We start from the raw sequence: 20,397 nt of genomic DNA on the forward strand, positions 1-20,397 counted from the left end.
AATCTGAAAGCATTGAGGCTTCTGCCACCTACAATCTGACCCCACAACCCAAGACATTTTTCTATCCCCACCATTGTCTGCCTTCCAGAGAGACCACTCTCTCTGCGACTCCCTTGTCCGCTCCACACTGCCCTCCAACCCCACCACACCCGGCACCTTCCCCTGCAACCGCAGGAAATGCTACACTTGCCCCCTCACCTCCTCCCTCGCCCCTATCCCAGGCCCCAAGATGACCTTCCATATCAAGCAGATGTTCACCTGCACATCTGTCAATGTGGTATATTGTATCCATTGTACCCAGTGTGGCTTCCTCTACATTGGGGAAACCAAGCGGAGGCTTGGGGACCACTTTGCAGAACACCTCCACTCGCAATAAACAACTGCACCTCCCAGTCGTGAACCATTTCAACTCCCCCTCCCATTCCTCAGACGACATGCCCATCATGGGTCTCCTGCAGTGCCACAATGATGCCACCCAAAGGTTGCAAGAACAGCAACTCATATTCCGCCTGGGAACCCTGCAGCCCAATGGTATCAATGAGGGCTTCACAAGCTTCAAAATCTCCCCTTCCCCCACTGCATCACAAAACCAGCCCAGCCCATCCCCTCCCCCCACTGCATCCCAAAACCAGCCTAGGCTGTCTCTGCTTCCCTAACCTGTTCTTTCTCTCACCCATCCATTCCTCCCACCTCAAGCCGCACCTCCATTTCCTACCCACCACCACATCCCACCTCCTTGACCTGTCCGTCTTCCCTGGACTGACCTATCCCCTCCCTACCTCCCCACCTATACTCTCCTCTCTACCTATCTTCTTTTCTCTCCATCTTCGGTCCGCCTCCCCGTCTCTCCCTATTTATTCCAGTTCCCTCTCCCCATCCCCCTCTCTGATGAAGGGTCTAGGCCCGAAACATTAGCTTTTGTGCTCCTGAGATGCTGCTTGGCCTGCTGTGTTCATCCAGCCCCACACTTTGTTATCTTGAAAGCATTGAAGACACATTTGTTTTTAAAAGAGCAATTTGAGCATAAAGAGATGAATTGGTGGTTTATTGCACGAGGAATTACAACCATTTTCCTTCGGACTAGAGGAAGAACTGCTAAAGCATGTCCTGCAAACCTCCAAGGCGTTGAATGACAGGTGAAGGGTGGGATCTGGGTGGGATGCTCTTCAGAGAGGCATTGTGGATTAAATGGGCTGAATGGCCTGCTTCCACACTGAAGGCGTTCTCTGATTCTGTGTTCTAAGCAAGCGAGATATGTGGTCTCCTAGTCAGCATCAAGATCAAAATCAAAGGCAAAACTAAGTGGGGATGCAGCACATAGTGTCACTAGCCTAGCAATAGACAATAGACAATAGACAATAGGCGCTGGAGTAGGCCATTCGGCCCTTCGAGCCAGCACCACCATTCATTATGATTATGGCTGATCATCCACAATCAGTATCCGGTTCCTGCCTTATCCCCATAACCCTTGATTCCACTGTCTTTAAGAGCTCTGTCTATCCCAAACCTTGGTTTAAGATTTGTGGGGACAAGGGTTTGAATCTTGTCCTGTGGTGGAAATTAGATGTGAATAAATCAGTGGAATTAAAAAGCTGGTCTAATATCATCTATGTAGCCACTGTTGTAAAACACATCAGGAGAGGAAATCTACCATCCTTACCTAGTCTGACCTACATGTGTCTCCAGATCCACAGCAATTTGGTTGACTGTGAACTGCCCTATGGGCAATTAGGAATGGGAGTAAAATCTGGCCTAACCAACGGGACCCATGTCCCACAAATAGATAAAAAGACGGTGCCGTCCATTATCATGGGCACCAAACTAAACAGCTGCTTTTTACATATGACTTTTCAGACAACAGGTGAAGGAGGCAGCAGATATCTTCACCTGCGGCTACTGACTGTTTTCTCACCATGAGCTACCGTTCCGAAGCTGGGAGGTGGACCAGAGGGCTTGGATAATTATCATTGAGATTGCCTAATGCCTGAATGCATGCTTCAGCTGTTACAGCATTCCTAACATTGCATTGAGCAACGATGGAGGAAGCCTGCAGGTGATGGTGTTCCAATGCGCCCATTACCTTGTTCCTCCAGGGATTGAAGTCATGGATTTGGAAGGTGCTGCTGAAGGTCTCTTGGTGAGTTGCTGCAGTGTTTAGGTGGCATGCACATCTGTTACTGTGCAGCTGTGGTGAAGGGACTGAAGTTTGGAGGTGGTGGACGGGGTATCAATCAAGCAGGTTGCTTTGTTCTGGATGCTGTCAGGTTTCTTGAGTGTTGTGAGAGCTGCACTCATCCAGGCAAATGGGGAATATTCCAACACGTTCCTTACGCCTTTTAGATAATGGAAAATCCTTTGTAGGCCAAATGGAATTGAACCATATATTTTCATTGGTCTAATGTCAGAAAGTTATTGCTTAGTGCAGTTAGAAATTTACGATGGGTCCAGCCTCTTCAAAGAATTTCAAAGCAAAATTGTGAATTTTAAACTGGTAGTGGTGGTGAGGGAACCAACAAGAGGCCAAAACATATTTGACCTATTTCTTACTAACCTGCCTGCTGCAGAAGCACCTATCCATGACAGTATCGGTAAGAGTGACCACCACATAGTTCTTGTGGACATGAAGTCCCACCTTCACATTGAGAATAACCTTCATCGTGTTGTGTGGCACTATCACCGTGCTAAGTGGGACAGACTTCGAACAGATCTAGCAACTCAAGACTAGGCATCCATGGGGCACTCAGGGCCATCAACAGCAGCAGAATTGTACTCCAATACAATCTGTAACTTCATGGCCCAACGTATCCTGATTCATTCCACATGTTATCAAGAAATGGTTTGAGCCACTGGATAGTGCAAAGGCTGTGGGCTGTGACAACATTCTGGCAATAATATTGAAGATGTGCTCCAAAACTTGCTGTTCCCATAGCTCCACACCTCTTTATCTCAGATTCTCCAGCATTAGCAGTTCCTACTATCTCTGAATTGGATATTGTAATTTCCCCGACTGATTGAACGAAGCTTAGGTACGGAGCTGTCTCTACTGAAACTCAGATCTATTGTTCCACCTGAGACCTTTATATTGCTTCATTTACAACCCATTCAATAGTCAAGCGAAGTAAACGGCTTTCCTAACTGAGAGATAGTAAGAACTGCAGATGCTGGAGTTAGAGATAGCACAGGGTGCAACTGGAAAAACACAGCAGGCCAGGCAACATTATAGGGTCCCAACCCAAAATGTCAACTTTCCTGCTCCTCTGATGCTGCCTGGCCTGTTGTGTTCCTCCAGCTCCAGCTCTATTTCCTATCTGTCTGGCTGGATTCAATTTGACAGTGAATGCTGCAAGCTTCCTGGCTTAATATCTCAGTTTCATTGCCTCATTAACACCTGTGAAGTAACTAGTTCACATGTCTATCTGTCTGGCCTGATTCATTCCTAGCATAAAAACTGAAAGAACTGTGAATGCTGTAAATCAGGAACAAAAGCACAAGTTGATGGAAAAGCTCAGCAGGTCTGGCAGCATCTGTTAAGAAAAAATCAGCATTAACGTTTCGGGTCTGGTGAATGTTCAGAACTGAAACGTTAACTCTGATTGTTTCTTCACAGTCGCTGCCAGACCTGCTGAGCTTTTCCAGCAACTTCTGTTTTTGTTCCTCAATTCCCAGCATGCTGTTCAGTTGGCTAGTTTTCCCAGCATGCCATTCAGTTGGCAAATACTGTTTCAGTGTCCCAAAAGAGCTGTCATTTATTAAAAAGTGGCAGTCCACTACATACAAAGTGGCTAGACCAGCATTTATTACCCATCCTTAGTTGCCCAGAGTGCAGTTAAGTGTCACCCACCTTGCTGTGGTCTGAAGTCAGCTGTAGGCCAGAACAAGTCAAGGTGGCAGTTTTCTTCCCTCGGGAAATCTTCCCTATATATTTCCTATAGGACATGAGTGAACCACTTGAGATCTTCCAAACAATCAACAATCAATTTGTGGTCGTTATTAGACTCTCAATACTGTATTCTTGTTGGATTCAAATCCACTATCTTCCATGACACGATTTGAACCAAGGTCCCCCGAACATTAGCTGAGTTTTACAACTTACAGTGCGGCAATAACACCACAAGGCCATCACCTCCCACTAAATGATAAGGTGGACGCTGAACAGATGTTCCCCCTCGTGGGACAATGGGACATTAACATAGAGTGAGAGAGGTAGCTTCAAAGCCCAGATGAGGAGAAACTACTTCTTTCAGAGGGTTGTGAATCTGTGGAACTCACTGCCCCACAGTGCAGTGGAGGCAGAATCAATCAACAGATTCAATAAAGAAATAGGTATGTTTCTGATGAAAAACACAAAAAAGGGCTATGGGGAATGGGCAAAAAAGTGAAATTGAGACCAGGGTTATAAAAATTGGCTATGATCATGTCAAATGGCAGTGCACGCTAGAAAGGCTGAATTGCATACTCCTGCTCCTAATTCCTATGTTCCTATTGTACTAGTACCTTACTTCTACTCAGCAAGTGGCATTTGAGAGAAAAGGACAATTTAAACCCAATGTTATGTCAATCTTGCACTATGTGAGTTTATGTCGATGAAGAGCTGAGCTGATACTACGTGGGCTCAATTTTCCTTGAATTTCTCGCAGCCAAGAGGCAAACTCAATGTTCACCCAATCAGCCTTGTCTGGAATCAAACTTTGAACTTAAAAGTGGGAGGGCAATATTAATGTCCACCTGGTTACATTAAGGGTTTCTTAAAAAGTTCATTTTTTGTATGAATTATAAGGAATAGTTAAATCGGAGAGTTGAATCCACTTTTTATGTCCAGTCAAAACATAACGTGTACAATTTGAAAACAATTGTACACGATGAAATGTTCTAACCATTTCAGAGGGGAGGTTGAATCAGAAAAGGAGATTGACAAAAGTGTTTAATGACCTTCAACAACGTAAAATATAAAGATTGCATAAATTCCTTAGATCAAACATACTAGAAAGACTGGCAAAAGTGAATGCAACAACACTGTTTCAACATGCAAAGTTTCAACAATTGACTAATAAATGTCAATTTGTAGATTTTGCTATGTGGTTTTAGGAACGAAACACTAAATTAAGATGTGTTTATTAAGTAGTAATATTCCAGTTTCTTCCATCTTTATTGCGCCTCTTCCTGATTTCTTCCTCTATTGATTAGTCACTTGTTATTTTCAGAAACAAGGATGATTTGCCTGTTTGAACAATGTAATAATGGAACAGATATTCAACTGGCCTGGTATCAATTACATTCAGCAGAAGCCAACATTTCTCTAGACCAAGTGAGAAAAGACTGCAGAAGGGGTCACTGTGGAGGTGATTTCACAAATCATCATGCTACAAAGCAGCTTTTATACAAGTTCCACTCAATATCCAAACCCCAAATATTCAAACAGCCATCTTAAAATTTGTAACAAACACATGGAAATAATACAGGAATTCTTCTACTTCTTCAAAATGAAACAAAAATTGCATTTAATTTCTTTTGTAACTAATATTAATTTGCAAAAGTGCTTATTGTCTTTCTGTGCTTTTTGCCCAGTGAAAATGATGTTAGTTTGAACCACAAATCTGGTGAAGTTGAAAACTGACTCAAAGCTCCCAGTACAATCAGCTCCTTAATTGTCTAAAAGACACAGCCACAATGATTCCAGGTTCAAATGGATGTCAACCACATTTGAAATTAACAGTAAAATATAAATAAAGAATTGCAGCTGCTGAAAATCTGAAACAAAAACTGAAGGAGCTCAGCTGGACTGTTGAGAGAAAAACAGGGCTCACATTTCAAGTCCAGTGACCTTTCGTCAGAACTGATTATATCTGGGAAAGACTGGTGTTTACATTGATAATGGGGTGGGAGGGGATCAAATAGAGTACTTGCCTATCCCTTTTTGTGTGTATCTGTCTCTCTCTGGGCACCATCTCCATGTAATCTATAAACCTGCTGAGCTTCTCCAGCTCTTTTGTTTTGGCCTGAAATTAACGTGTTTGTAGAACAAATCATAATCAATAGCTTGTTACAGAGATTGTAGGAACTGCCAATGCTGGAGAATCTGAGATAACAAGGTATAGAGCTGGATGAACACAGCAGGCCAGGCAGCATCAGAGGAGGAGGAAAGCTGACGTTTCAGGTCGAAACCCTTCTTCAGAAAATGAAGAAGAGTCTAGACCCAAAAAGTCAGCTTTCCTGCTCCTCTAATGCTGCTTGGCCTGCTGTGCTCATCCAGCTCTACACTTTGTTATCTTTTAGAATCAGTAGCTTGGATGCTTCCAAAAGCCCTACAGGCAATTAAACAAGACTTGCAACATTTATATTGTGTTAATGAAGTTTTAACATCCATGTAACTGCATGTTTGTATTAAAAACTCAAAACATACATAAATATTTTTGTAAATAACACAAGTTTAAGCAATTGATAACCAACATGTCACTCCTCACACATGCATTGCAAAGAAATTACACAGGCGTGAGAGAGAAAGAGACTGCAAACTTAAAAGATGTCAAAGTGTGGAGCTGGATGAATGCAGCAGGCCAAGCAGCATCTCAGGAGCACAAAAGCTGACGTTTTGGGCCTAGACCCTTCAGCAGAGAGGGGGATGGGGAGAGGGAACTGGAATAAATAGGGAGAGAGGGGAAGATGGAGAGAAAAGAAGATAGATAGAGAGGAGAGTATAGGTGAGGAGGTAGGGAGAGGATAGGTCAGTCCAGGGAAGGTGGACAGGTCAAGGAGGCGGGATGAGGTGGTGGGTAGGAAATGGAGGTGCGGCTTGAGGTGGGAGGAAGGGATGGGTGAGAGGAAGAACAGGTTAGGGAAGCAGAGACAGCCTAGGCTGGTTTTGGGATGCAGCGGGGGGAGGGGATGGGCTGGGCTGGTTTTGTGATGCAGTGGGGGAAGGGGAGATTTTGAAGCTTGTGAAGTCCACCTTTATACCATTGGGCTGCAGGGTTCCCAAGCGGAATATGAGTTGCTGTTCCTGCAACCTTCGGGTGGCATCATTGTGGCACTGCAGGAGGCCCCTGATGGACATGTCGTCTGAGGAATGGGAGGGGGAGTTGAAATGGTTCATGACTGGGAGGTGTAGTTGTTTATTGCGAACCGAGTGGAGGTGTTCTGCAAAGCGGTCCCCAAGCCTCCGCTTGGTTTCCCCAATGTAGAGGAAGCCACACTGGGTACAATGGATACAATATACCACATTGGCAGATGTGCAGGTGAACATCTGCTTGATATGGAAGGTCATCTTGGGGCCTGGGATAGGGGCGAGGGGAGGAGGTGAGGGGGCAAGTGTAGCACTTCCTGTGGTTGCAGGGGAAGGTGCCGGGTGTGGTGGGTTGGAGGGTAGTGTGGAGCGGACAAGGGGGTCGCGAAGAGAGTGGTCTCTCCGGAAGGCAGACAAGGGTGGGGATGGAAAAATAGCTTGGGTGATGGGGTCGGATTGTAGATGGCGGAAGTGTCGGAGGGTGATACGTTGTATCCGTATTTTCTTTTAAAAATACAATTTCTAATTTTCCTTTTCCTATCTGGTTTTGTTAAAAATAAGACTTAAACACTTCACTTACAATTGTTTATTTTCGAACAGATGCTGCCAGACAGACTGTCTACTTCAATTTATATTTCTACGTTCCACCACATGAGCTATGAATAATCAAACATTTGGACAGCATGAAAGTCCCTGTCCCATCAATTCGCACCATCCAGAAACTTTTTTAAATGGTTCTGAGATGACAATCAAAATACCTGTTTTGAGACAATAATTGCCACAGAGTTTATCCAAGAGAGTTCTCTGGAATATACAAATCAGCAGAGTATCTGAAACGCTTTTGCCAAGAGAAGTTATTACAATGCTACACTGAAACCTGGCTGAAAAGCTGTGTCTTTCTCTCTCATCTCTCTCTCTCTCCCCTTCTCTTTGGTAGTGGGCATCAGGTCCTGCAAAAGTGATCATCCCAATGAGAAAATCGTTTGTGTTCTATTAAAACATAGAAATCTGCTCTGTATAATTGCACCCAGGAGAACAGCTGGACTAAATGTTGAACTCTCCTCAACAGAACCAAACAAGGAATAGCTAATCATGTGCGAAGCTGGATGAACACAGCAGGCCAAGCAGCATCTCAGGAGCACAGGAGATGCTGCTTGGCCTGCTATGTTCATCCAGCTTCACACTTTGTTATCTTGGATTCTCCAGCATCTGCAGTTCCCATTATCTCTGATAGCTAACCATGTACTCACTTTGTTTCAAATTTCACGGACTGCATAGTCCTTATACACCTAGCCTTTCCTGGCTTGTCAATTCTGCGTGTGTGTGTGTGTGTGTGTGTGTGTGTGTGTGTGAGCGTATGCGGTTGTGTGTGCGTGTGTGTGAGAGAGTGTGTGTGTGAGCCTAATTACCCATGAGCACGAGTAAAAATTACACCGACTTCTAAAATCTGATGCCGAAATGAGACCCTAATAACAGAAGATTCTGTCCATGATACTTATACTAAATCCTTCATGTTGAAGAGCATGCTCCTTAACTTAGAGTACATGCTAACCTCGCACACAATTGAAGCCGCCAACTGTGAGAGCAGCCTTTGGTGATGGGAGTGAATTAGGCAACGTTCAGGGTCCTTAGCCAGATCCTTGTCCATCCGTCCACTTTTTAAGTTTTTCTTCCCCTCTACTTTTGCTCTTTTTTTCTAAGATTTTAGAGTGCTATTTTTTGACGAGCTTACCTTGGAGTGGTTGAGAGCTGGAATGAAACAGGCTAAAGGCCTGAGAGGCTGTCACCCACAGTGGAGAGCACTGGAGGCCTGAAGCAGAGTGGGCTGGAGGTCTAGAGCAGAGGGTACTGGAGGTCTGGAGCAAAGGGGGCTGGATGCCTGGAGCAGAGCAGGACGGAGGCCTGGAGCAGAGCGGGATGGAGGCCTGAAGCAGAGCGGGATGGAGGCCTGGAGCAGAGCGGGCTGGAGGCCTGGTGCAGAGAGGGAGGGAGGCCTGGAGCAGAGTGGGATGCAGGCCTGAAGCAGAGGGGGCTGGAGGCCAACCACGTGCGGAAGTCCCAGTGCTGATTTAAAGCAATGTAATGATTATCCGTAACCTGTTTCTCTGACTGTAATACTTATCCTTTTAACTATGTCTTATTTCTCATTTATACCATGAATTGCTATAAGATAATTTTCTTCCTTATTCCTGTTTTAATACCTAAGATGGCACCACAAGAGAGGACATTGTAAACTTTTCATTGCTCTCCTGGACCTGTGTACTTGAGTACATATGACAATAAAGACTGATCCTAATTCTAAACAGTAATTCTGAAAAGTACAGAACCTGATCCATACTTTCTACCAACCTTGGTCTGAAAATCAAGGAAATTGCGCACCTTGCTTAAAACTTCTGTGACAATTCTGGGGATATAAGGGTTTGATTTCCAGCACACTACCCCTGTTCATCATGACACTGCTCCCAAGTAAAAATAATGCCAACTTCTAAAATCTGACGCTGAAATGAGACCCCAGTAACAGAAGATTCTGTCCATGATACTTATACTAAATCCCTTAATGTTGAAGAACATGCTCCTTGATTTAGAGTACATGCTAATCTTGCACACAATTGAAGCCGCCAACTGTGAGAGCGGCCTTTGAGCAGTGCAAGATGCACAGGAAGCAAACAAAAAGTCATTAAAATGAGGTGGGGGTACAGAGTTTGCATGCTGCCTCGCTCCACAGGGACTAATGTAGGCAGGTCACGAATTCTAATCCTGGCAGCCAAAATCATGAGCTGACCACTGCCTACCAACCTAGCAGCAGGTAACGGCGAGAATGAAGAAAAGTAGGATGCAGCACTCCAACTATCTTGTTCATGTTGATTGGCTGAGAAACTGCCCTAAAACAACTAGAGAAATCCCGTTTATCAATCCACAATTCTAACGGCAAGGCTTCAGCAACATACTCTGTTCCTCGTCGACCAGAACATTTAATGTAGTTATAACATTTTATTGTGCGGCATTTTCGCATGTGACAGCTCTACAAGTGAAATTTAGAAATGCTTTTCACACTTCTTAGAGTATGTTAAAGATGTGTCCACTGAAGACAAAGCACCAGGTTTGCAGAGATAGTAGGAACTGCAGATGCTGGAGAATCTGATGTAACAAGGTGTCGAGCTGGATGAACACAGCAGGACAAACAGCATCAGAGGAGCAGGAAAGCTCATGTTTCAGGTCTATTCATTTCTTAAGAAGGGTCTAGACCTGAAACATCAGCTTTCCTGCTCCTCTGGTGCTGCTTGGCCTGCTGTGTTCATCCAGCTCTACACCTAGTTGCACCAGGTTTGCAGTTTTTTTATATTCATTTGTAGGATGTGAGTGTCACTGGCTGGGCCAGCATTTCTTGCCCATCCCGAGTTGCACCTTGAGAAGGTAGCTGCCTTCTTGAACCACTGCAGTCCACCTGCTGTGGGTTGACCCACAATGCCAACAGAAAGGAAATTCCAGGATTTTGACCAATCGACAATGAAGGAACAGCGATATATTTCCAAGTCAGGAGGGTGAGTGGCTTGGAGGGGAATTGGAAAGTGGCGGTGTTTCCATATATCTGCTTCCCTTGTCCTTCTAGATGAAGCGGGTTTGGAAGGTGCTGTCAGGGGATCTTTGGTGAATTTTTAACAAAAATAAGTCAATTAATTGTTAAAGAAATGGAATTTGCAACTTTATTGAGAAAACCTCTAGGTGTCTGTCGAGTTTATTATTTTAAAAGATATCTTAAATCACAAGACTCAAGCTTGTACAATGCATAATCGTCATCTAAACACACTAAGTTACTTCTTCTTGAGGCTTATTATCATTTATAATATGGGGTAACATATTGTGTGTTAACTAGACTGCAAATCCCATTTTTGCAAATATGTTCCTTTTTCACTGCCTTTGAATTCTGATGTGGCAGCTTTTCATTCTTTCAGTTTAGAATTTATGATTACATATGTGCATTCTACAAGCCAACACAATATTCCTGGTTCAGTGATAGTGGGAACTGCAGATGCTGGAGAATCCAAGATAATAATACTTGGAATACTGCATCCAGTTCTGGTCGCCCTATTATAGGAAAGATGTGGATGCATTGGAGAGGGTTCAGAGGAGGTTTACCAGGATGCTGCCTGGACTGGAGGGCTTATCTTATGAAGAGAAGTTGACTGAGCTCAGTCTCTTTTCATTGGAGAAAAGGAGGGGGAGAGAGGACCTAATTGAGGTATACAAGATAATGAGAGGCATAGATAGAGTTGATAGCCAGAGACTATTTCCCAGGGCAGAAATGGCTAACACGAGGGGTCATAGTTTTAAGCTGGTTGGTGGAAAGTATAGAGGGGATGTCAGAGGCGGGTTCTTTACACAGAGAGTTGTGAGAGCATGGAATGCGTTGCCAGCAGCAGTTGTGGAAGCAAGGTCATTGGGGTCATTTAAGAGACTGCTGGACATGCATATGGTCACAAAAATTTGAGGGTGCATACATGAGGATCAATGGTCAGCACAACATTGTGGGCTGAAGGGCCTGTTCTGTGCTGTACTGTTCTATGTTCTATGTTCTATGTTCTATAAAGTGTGAAGCTGGATGAACACAGCAGGCCATGCAGCATCCCAGGAGCACAAAAGCTGACGTGTCGGGCCTAGACCCTTCATCAGAGAGGGGGATGGGGTGAGGGTTCTGGGATAAATAGGGAGAGAGGGGGAGGCGGACCGAAGATGGAGAGAAAAGAAGATAGGTGGAGAGGAGAGTAAAGGTGGGGAGGTAGGGAGGGGATAGGTCAGTCCAGGGAAGATGGACAGGTCAAGGAGGTGGGATGAGGTTAGTGCCTTCAGTTCACCTGTGCCATCTCCAGCACATCCCTCAACTTCCTGGACCTCTCAGCCTCCGTCTCAGGCAACCAGCTTGTAACTGATGTCCATTTCAAGCCCACCGACTCCCACAGCTACCTAGAATACACCTCCTCCCACCCACCGTCCTGCAAAAATTCCATCCCCTATTCCCAATTCCTCCGCCTCCACCACATCTGCTCCCACGATGAGGCATTCCACTCCCGCACATCCCAGATGTCCAAGTTCTTCAAGGACCACAACTTTCCCCCCACAGTGGTCGAGAACGCCCTTGACCGCGTCTCCCGCAACACATCCCTCACACCCCGCCCCCGCCACAACCGCCCTAAGAGGATCCCCCTCGTTCTCACACACCACCCCACCAACCTCCGGTTACAACGCATCATCCTCCGACACTTCCGCCATCTACAATCTGACCCCATCACCCAAGACATTTTTCCATCCCCACCCTTGTCTGCTTTCTGGAGAGACCACTCTCTCCGTGACTCCCTTGTTCACTCCACACTGCCCTCCAACCCCACCACACCCGGCACCTTCCCCTGCAACCGCAGGAAATGCTACATTTTCCCCCACATCTCCTCCCTCACCCCTATCCCAGACCCCAAGATGACTCTCCATATTAAGCAGAGGTTCACCTGCACATCTGCCAATGTGGTATATTGTATCCATTGTACCCGGTGTGGCTTCCTCTACATCGAGGAAACCAAGCGGAGGCTTGGGGACCGCTGTGCAGAACACCTCCGCTCGGTTTGCAACAAACAACTGCACCTCCCAGTCGCCAAGCATTTCAACTCCCCCTCGCATTCTTTAGATGACATGTCCATCATGGGCCTCCTGCAGTGCCACAATGATGCCACCCGAAGGTTGCAGGAACAGCAACTCATATTCCACTTGGGAACCCTGCAGCCCAATGGAATCAATGTGGACTTCACCAGCGCCAAAATCTCCCCTTCCCCCACTGCATCCCAAAACCAGCCCAGTTTGTCCCCTCTCCCCACTGCACCACATAACCAGCCCAGCCTGTATCTGCCTCCCTAACCTGTTCTTCCTCTCACCCATCCACTCCTCCCACCACAAGCCGCACTTCCATTTCCTACCTACTAACCTCATCCCATCTCCTTGACCTGTCCGTCTTCCCTGGACTGACCTATCCCCTCCCTACCTCCCCACCTATACTCTCCTCTCCACCTATCTTCTTTTTTCTCCATCTTCGGTCCGCCTCCCCCTCTCTCCCTATTTATTCCAGTACCCATCCCCCTCTCTGATGAAGGGTCTAGGCCCGAAACGTCAGCTTTTGTGCTCCTGAGATGCTGCGTGGCCTGCTGTGTTCATCCAGCTTCACGCTTTATTATCTTATACAATATTCCTGGTTATTCTTCCCACTGTTGTGCAGACTTCCAAGGTCCAAGTGTCACAATGAATTTTGAAAACGGACGCCATCAATCAGCATGTCAACTGACATCCAATGAACTTCTCAATGACTGCATGGCCACACTACTTGGCCCGCACAGTTGGGGAAATTGGCTATGAACCTGTGCAAGATATACGGGAGAACAAATTTGTGAGCAAGCTATCGAGTGGTTATAATGGAGCATGGGTGGGGACTTCAATTATCCGAATATCACCTTGGATAGTAGTAGGGTGAAGAGCAGGGAAAGTTAGGAGCTCCTGGAGAGTGTTTAGGAGAATTTGCTAAATCACTAGGTTTGCAGTCAACTAAGCAAGGAAGTATGTTATACTGGGTTTTAGGGAACAAAGTGTGTCAAATGAGCTTAGTGTGTACAGGAAACGAACAAAAATAAAAATTTCTGGAGAAACACAACATGTCTGGCAGCATCTGTGAAAAGAAAACTGAGTCAATGTTTCAAGCCCAGTGACCCTTTCTTCACATCAGTTCTGTGGATTCCACAGTTCATTTGTTTTATTTACGAATTTGTAGAACATTTAATGGCTAGTAATTACAATTATGGTTATGTAGGGAAAATGATAAAAGGTGATCCAGAGGGAAAATAATTAATTAGAGGACAATCAGCCTCAATAGAGTGAGAACAAATCTGGCCAGTTAAATTGGAGTCAAAGATTGGCAGCTAAAAGTCATTAGAAGAATGGGCTGCAGCAAATGCGAAGATTTATTTGGGTACGTTCCAGGTACATTCTCATGCAATGAAAAGATAAGACAAACACATCCGTGGATGATGACAGACAGAGAGGAAAGTGAAGCATCTAAAGGATGCAGATGGCAGACGTGAGCTGGATGATGCAGTTGTGAACCAGGGTCAATACAGCACATGTAGAGGAGAATTGAAAAGAAACTGATGCAGTGAGGTGGATAGAGATCCAGTGGGTCACCTCCTTGCCCTATGCTTTGTAGCTGCCCACTTCATTAATTCTGGAAAATTACCAGAAGATGAAGAAAAATCCTCTAATGTATCCGCTAATCAGTCATGGGGTTGATGTGCTAACTCTTCAGGTGAACAATCATAGGATCCAGCTAGGAGTCCTAAAATGACTTTGAAGAGATCATTTCCCCAATTAATGCACTTCAATTACCCATTGTATTATTTGCTAAATAATTGTGCCTTTGCTAAATTCCCTCCTTGACTCCATTGGGTATTTGATTTTAGACTTACCTTGGTGTGACTAGATCTTAATGTCAAAAATATTTGAGATTACCAACTGACTGACTTCAGACTTCAATGAGTTATGTTACTATCGAAGATTACGGTTGGTGGAGGGGATGTTCAGTTAGCTCAGTTAACTGTAGATATACTGGTTTACAATGTACAGTGACACCAACAGTGCAGGCTCACTCCCTTACTGGCTGAGGTCACCTTGAAGGTCCCACCTTCTCAACCTTGTCCCTCACCACCAGTTAGAATCATAGAATCTCTGCAGTGCAGAAAGAGGCCATTTATCCAATCAAGTCCTCACTAAACCTTCAAAGAACATCCCAACTAGACATAGCTTCATATTTCCCATAGCTATTCCACCTAGCTTGCACTTCCCTGGACATTACAGGGCAATTTAGCCATCCAACATAATCTGTACATGTTTGGACTGTACAAGAAAATCATAGCAGACACAGGAAGAATGTGCAAACTCCACACAGACAGCCACCCGAGGCTGGGATCGATCCTAGATCCCTGGCACTGTGAGGCAGCAGTGCTAACGACTGAGCCACTGTGCCAAGTTATGTCTCGTTAATGAGAGGCCTTTCTGCTCAAAGTTTATAGAGATGTTTTGTAACAAAGTTGTATAGTTAAGATTTGTTCATCCAGAGAGTTAAAAATCACATGTTGACTTTGCTAAGGATACAGATGATTGGGTATTGAACATTTTAGTACTAGCTCATTTTAAAATTTTTTTTAATTATATATTAATCCTTCATGGCTTGTTCCTGGAAAAACTTTGAGCAGTGTTTAGATAGTCTCCAACATTAATCATTGATGGTGACGAAGCAGGTTTTAACAGGTAGTTAAAAAGACAAATAATCCTTAGATTGACAAATGCAGGCAAAGAGTACAGAAATGCAGAAGTTATGATGAACCTGCATATAACACCATTTTCTTTATTCATTGAATGAGGGCATCGCTGGCTAGGCAGCATTTATTGCCCATCCCTAATTGCCCAGAGGACAGTTAAGAATCAACCACATTGCTGTGGGTCTAGAGTCATATGTAGGCCAGACCAGGTAAGGATGGCAGTTTCCTTCCCTAAAGGACATTAGTGAACCAGATGGGTTTTTCCGACAATTGACAATGGACTCACAGTCATCATTAGATTCTTAATTCGAGATATTTATTGAATTCAAATTCCACCATCTGCCATGGCAGGATTTGAACCTGGGGCCCCAGAACATTATTTGGGTCTCTGGATTAACAGTCCAGCAATAATATGACTAAGCCATTGCCTCCCCAATGACCTCGGTTGTGTTCACACCACACTTTTGGAAGCATTAGGAGTTATTGAAGTGGATGTAAAAAAAGATTGAGGACCTAAAATGAGAATTGCATGGAACAAGACCTGTGTATAATAGTTGTTGTTCAACTAGTGGCAAAAAAATGTAGATAAGTAAATAACATCAGTAATTATTAATAAAAATTGATCTATCTGGATAGAAATATTACATTTAAATTATTTCGGAACGGTTATCTACTGCATATACATGTTTCAAACAAATGAAGTAATTTGTGTTAGTGCAATGAAAGTAAATTGACTTTAATATGAACCCAGATGACTGTGTTACATTAACATAAGGTTTAGCATTAACTGTATTTGGTGACACTTGAAACAATCATAAATTTTGAGCTAATGGAAAATTGACTAATATGACTGATTTGGGCAGTCAGAGAAGAACTATAAAATCACTGCAGGCAGGCTAATTACACTTTTAGTGTACCTCTGCTTTCCTGCCCAAAATTTGGCATGACAGGATCAGCAAGTTAGATTCCTCTTGAAGCTTGATGGCTATATTGTACTCAAATGGTGGCAAGGTGAGGAGCCAGGGAGAATGGATACTTTCCCAATCGCTCATCTCCACTGCTGCCAAACACACAGGATCTGTTGAATAAGAGTTGGCAGTACATTATATCCTGGACTTGCACCTGGCATCCTGCTAACAGCAATGCTGTGTGGTAGAAGGTGTGCATTCAAAACCTCTTTCCTTTTCAACCTTCAAGTTCTTTATGCAGGCCTGCCATCTTGCGGAGACCTTCTTTTAAACAATACAGGCAAGAACTTCCGATGGCTGCTCCCTTCATACTATCATCCTGCCCGGCCTGACACTGAACTGTTGGAACAAATTACAGCAGATGTTGGAATTTGTGCTGAAGTCAAAAAATACTGGAGATCGCAGCAGGTGAGGCAGCATTCATGGAGTGAGAGCAAGATAACAATTTGAGTCGAGATGACTCTTCATCAGAGCAGGTATGAAATGTGCAGTGAGTGGCATTTATGATATAGTTTGGGGCGTGGGGAATTGGGGTGTAGGGTGCTGGGGAGAAAGGATGTTGATAGTTTAGATTAAGTGATCGGAATGTGAGAATGGCAGAACAATGATGTGTCTAACTGTCAGACTTGAAGGAACAGACAGCCCTACTGGGGTGGGAGGGTGGCAAAAGGACAATATCTCATTTTCAGACGAGCCTTTTTACTGCCTTCTCAACTTCATTTTTGTTTATGCATTCACGGGATGCGGGTGTTGCTGGTCAGACAGCATTTATTGCCCAGTGGGCAGTGAAGAGTCAACCATATTTGCCGTGGGTCTGGAGTCACAAGTAGCCCAGCCCAGGTAAGGATAGCATTTTCCTTCCCTAAAGGACATTAGTGAATCAGATGGGTTTTTCAGACAATCAGCAATGGATTCAGGGTCATCATTAGATATTTAATGCCAGATTATTTTTATTGAATTCAAATGCCACCATCTGCCTTGGTAGGATTCAAACCCAAGTCCCCAGAATGTTATCTGGGTCTCTGGATAAACAATCCTGCAATAATACCACGAGGCCATTGTCTCCCTGTAATATTGAGTTCAACACCCTCAAATTGAGAACTAAATTTAATTGCTTCCCTTTCTTTTAGCTTTACTTAGAACATAGAACATAGAACATTACAGCACAGCACAGACCCTTCGGCCCTCGATGTTGTGTCGACCTGTCATACCGATCTCAAGCCCATCTAACATACACTATTCCATGTACGTCCATATGCTTGTCCAATGATGACTTAAATGTACCTAAAGTTGGCGAATCTACTACTGTTGCAGGCAAAGCATTCCATTCCCTTACAACTCTCTGAGTAAAGAAAGTACCTCTGTCATCTGTCCTATATCTTTCACCTCTCAATTTAAAGCTATGCCCCCTCGTGCTCGCCGTCACCATCCTAGGAAAAAGGCTCTCCCTATCCACCCTATCTAACCCTCTGATTATTTTATATGTTTCAATTAAGTCACCTCTCAACCTTCTTCTATCTAGCGAAAACAGCCTCAAGTCCCTCAGCCTTTCCTCGTAAGACCTTCCCTCCATACCAGGCAACATCCTAGTAAATCTCCTCTGCACCCTTTCCAAAGCTTCCACATCCTTCTTATAATGCGGTGACCAGAACTGTATGCAATACTCCAAGTGCGGCCGCACCAGAGTTTTGTACAGCTTCACCATAACCTCTTAGGTCCGGAACTCGATCCCTCTATTAATAAAAGCTAAAACACTGTATGCCTTCTTAACAGCCCTGTCAACCTGGGTGGCAACTTTCAAGGATCTGTGTACATGGACACCGAGATCTTTCTGCTCATCTACACTACCAAGAATCTTACCATTAGCCCAGTACTTTGCATTCCGGTTACTCCTACCAAAGTGCATCACCTCACACTTGTCTGCATTAAACTCCATTTGCCACCTCTAAGCCCAGCTCTGCAGCTCATCTATGTCTCTCTGCAACCTACAGCATCCTTTGTCACTATCCACAACTCCACCGACCTTAGTGTCATCTGCAAATTTACTAACCCATCCTTCTAAACCCTCATCCAGGTCATTTATAAAAATGACAAACAGCAGTGGACCCAACACCGACCCTTGCGGTACACCACTAGTAACTGGTCTCCAGGATGAACATTTCCCATCAACCACCACCCTCTGTCTTCGTTCAGCAAGCCAATTTCTGATCCAAACTGCTATATCTCCCACAATCGCATTCCTCCGCATTTTGTACAATAGCCTACTGTGGGGAACTTTATCGAACGCCTTGCTGAAATCCATATACACCACATCAACCGGTTTACTCTCATCTACCTGTTTGGTCACCTTCTCAAAGAACTCAATAAGGTTTGTGAGGCACGACCTTCCCTTCACAAAACCGTGCTGACTATCGCTAATCAATTTATTCTTTTCTAGGCGATTATAAATCCGATCTCTTCTGACCTTTTCCAACACTTTACCAACAACTGAAGTGGGGCTCACTGGTCTATAATTACCAGGGTTGTCTCTACTCCCCTTCTTGAACAGGGGAACCACATTTGCTATCCTCCAGTCATCTGGCACTATTCCTGTAGATAATGACGAGTTAAAGATCAATGCCAAAGGCTCGGCAATCTCCTCCCTGGCTTCCCAGAGGATCCTAGAATAAATCCCATCCAGCCCAGGGGACTTATCTATCTTCACCCCCTGTAGGATTTCTAATACCTCTTCCTTGTGAACCTCAATCCCACCTAGTCTAGTAGCCTGTATCTCAATATTCTCCTTGACATCATTGTCATTTTCTAGAGAGAATACAGTTGAAAACTATTCATTTATTGCTTCCCCTATCTCCTCTGACTCCACACACAACTTCCAACTACTATCCTTGATTGGCCCTAATCTTACTTTCGTCATTCTTTTATTCCTTAAATACCTATAGAAAGCCTTAGGGTTTACCCTGATCTTATCTGCCAACAACTTCTCATGTCTCCTCCTGGCTCTTCTGAGCTCTCTCTTTAGGTCTTTCCTGGCTACCTCGTAGCCGTCAAGCGCCCTAACTGAGCCTTCACATCTCATTCTAACAGAGGCCTTCTTCTTCCTCTTCACCAAAGATTCCACCTCCTTCATAAACCACGGCTCCCGCACTCTACAGCTTCCTCCCTGCCTGACAGGTACATACTTATCTAGGACACACAGGAGCTTTTCCTTGAATAAGCTCCACATTTCTAATGTGCCCATCCCCTGCAGTTTCCTTCCCCATTCTATGCTCCCTAAATCTTGCCTAATCTCATCGTAATTGCCTTTCCCCCAGCTATAACTCTTGCCCAGTGGTACACACCTATCCCTTTCCATCACTAAAGTAAACATAACAGAATTGAGATCGCTATCACCAAAGTGCTCACCTACTTCCAAATCTAACACCTGGCCAGGCTCATTACCCAGTACCAAATCTAATGTGGCTTCGCCCCTTGTTGGCCTATCTACATACTGTGTCAGGAAGCCCTCCTGCACACACTAGACAAAAACTGACACATCTATAGTACTCGAATTATAGTGTTCCCAGTCAATATTTGGAAAGTTGAAGTCCCCCATGACAACTACCCTGTCTCTCTCACTCCTATTGAGAATCGTCTTTGCTATCCTTTCCTCTACCTCTCTGGAACTATTCAGAGGCCTATAGAAAACTCCCAACAGGGTGACCTCTCCTTTCCTGTTTCTAACCTCAGCCCATACTACCTCAGTTGATGAGTCCCCAAACATCCTTTCTGCAACTGTAATATGGTCCATGACCAACAATGCCACACCTTCCCCCCTTTTACCATCTTCTCTGTTCTTACTGAAACATCTGAATCCCGGAACCTGCAACAACCATTCCTGTTTCTGCTCTATCCATGTCTCCGAAATGGCCACAACATCAAAGTCCCAGGTACCAACCCATGCTGCAAGTTCACCCACCTTATTCCGGACGCTCCTGGCATTGAAGTAGACACACTTCAATCCAACTTCTTGCTTGCCAGTGCCATCTTGCATCCCTGAAACTTTATTTCGGACCACCCTACTCTCAACCTTTTCTATACTCGAAGT

The sequence above is a fragment of the Stegostoma tigrinum genome, chromosome 16 (assembly GCF_030684315.1).
Source record: "Stegostoma tigrinum isolate sSteTig4 chromosome 16, sSteTig4.hap1, whole genome shotgun sequence".
Lineage (NCBI taxonomy): Eukaryota > Metazoa > Chordata > Chondrichthyes > Orectolobiformes > Stegostomatidae > Stegostoma > Stegostoma tigrinum.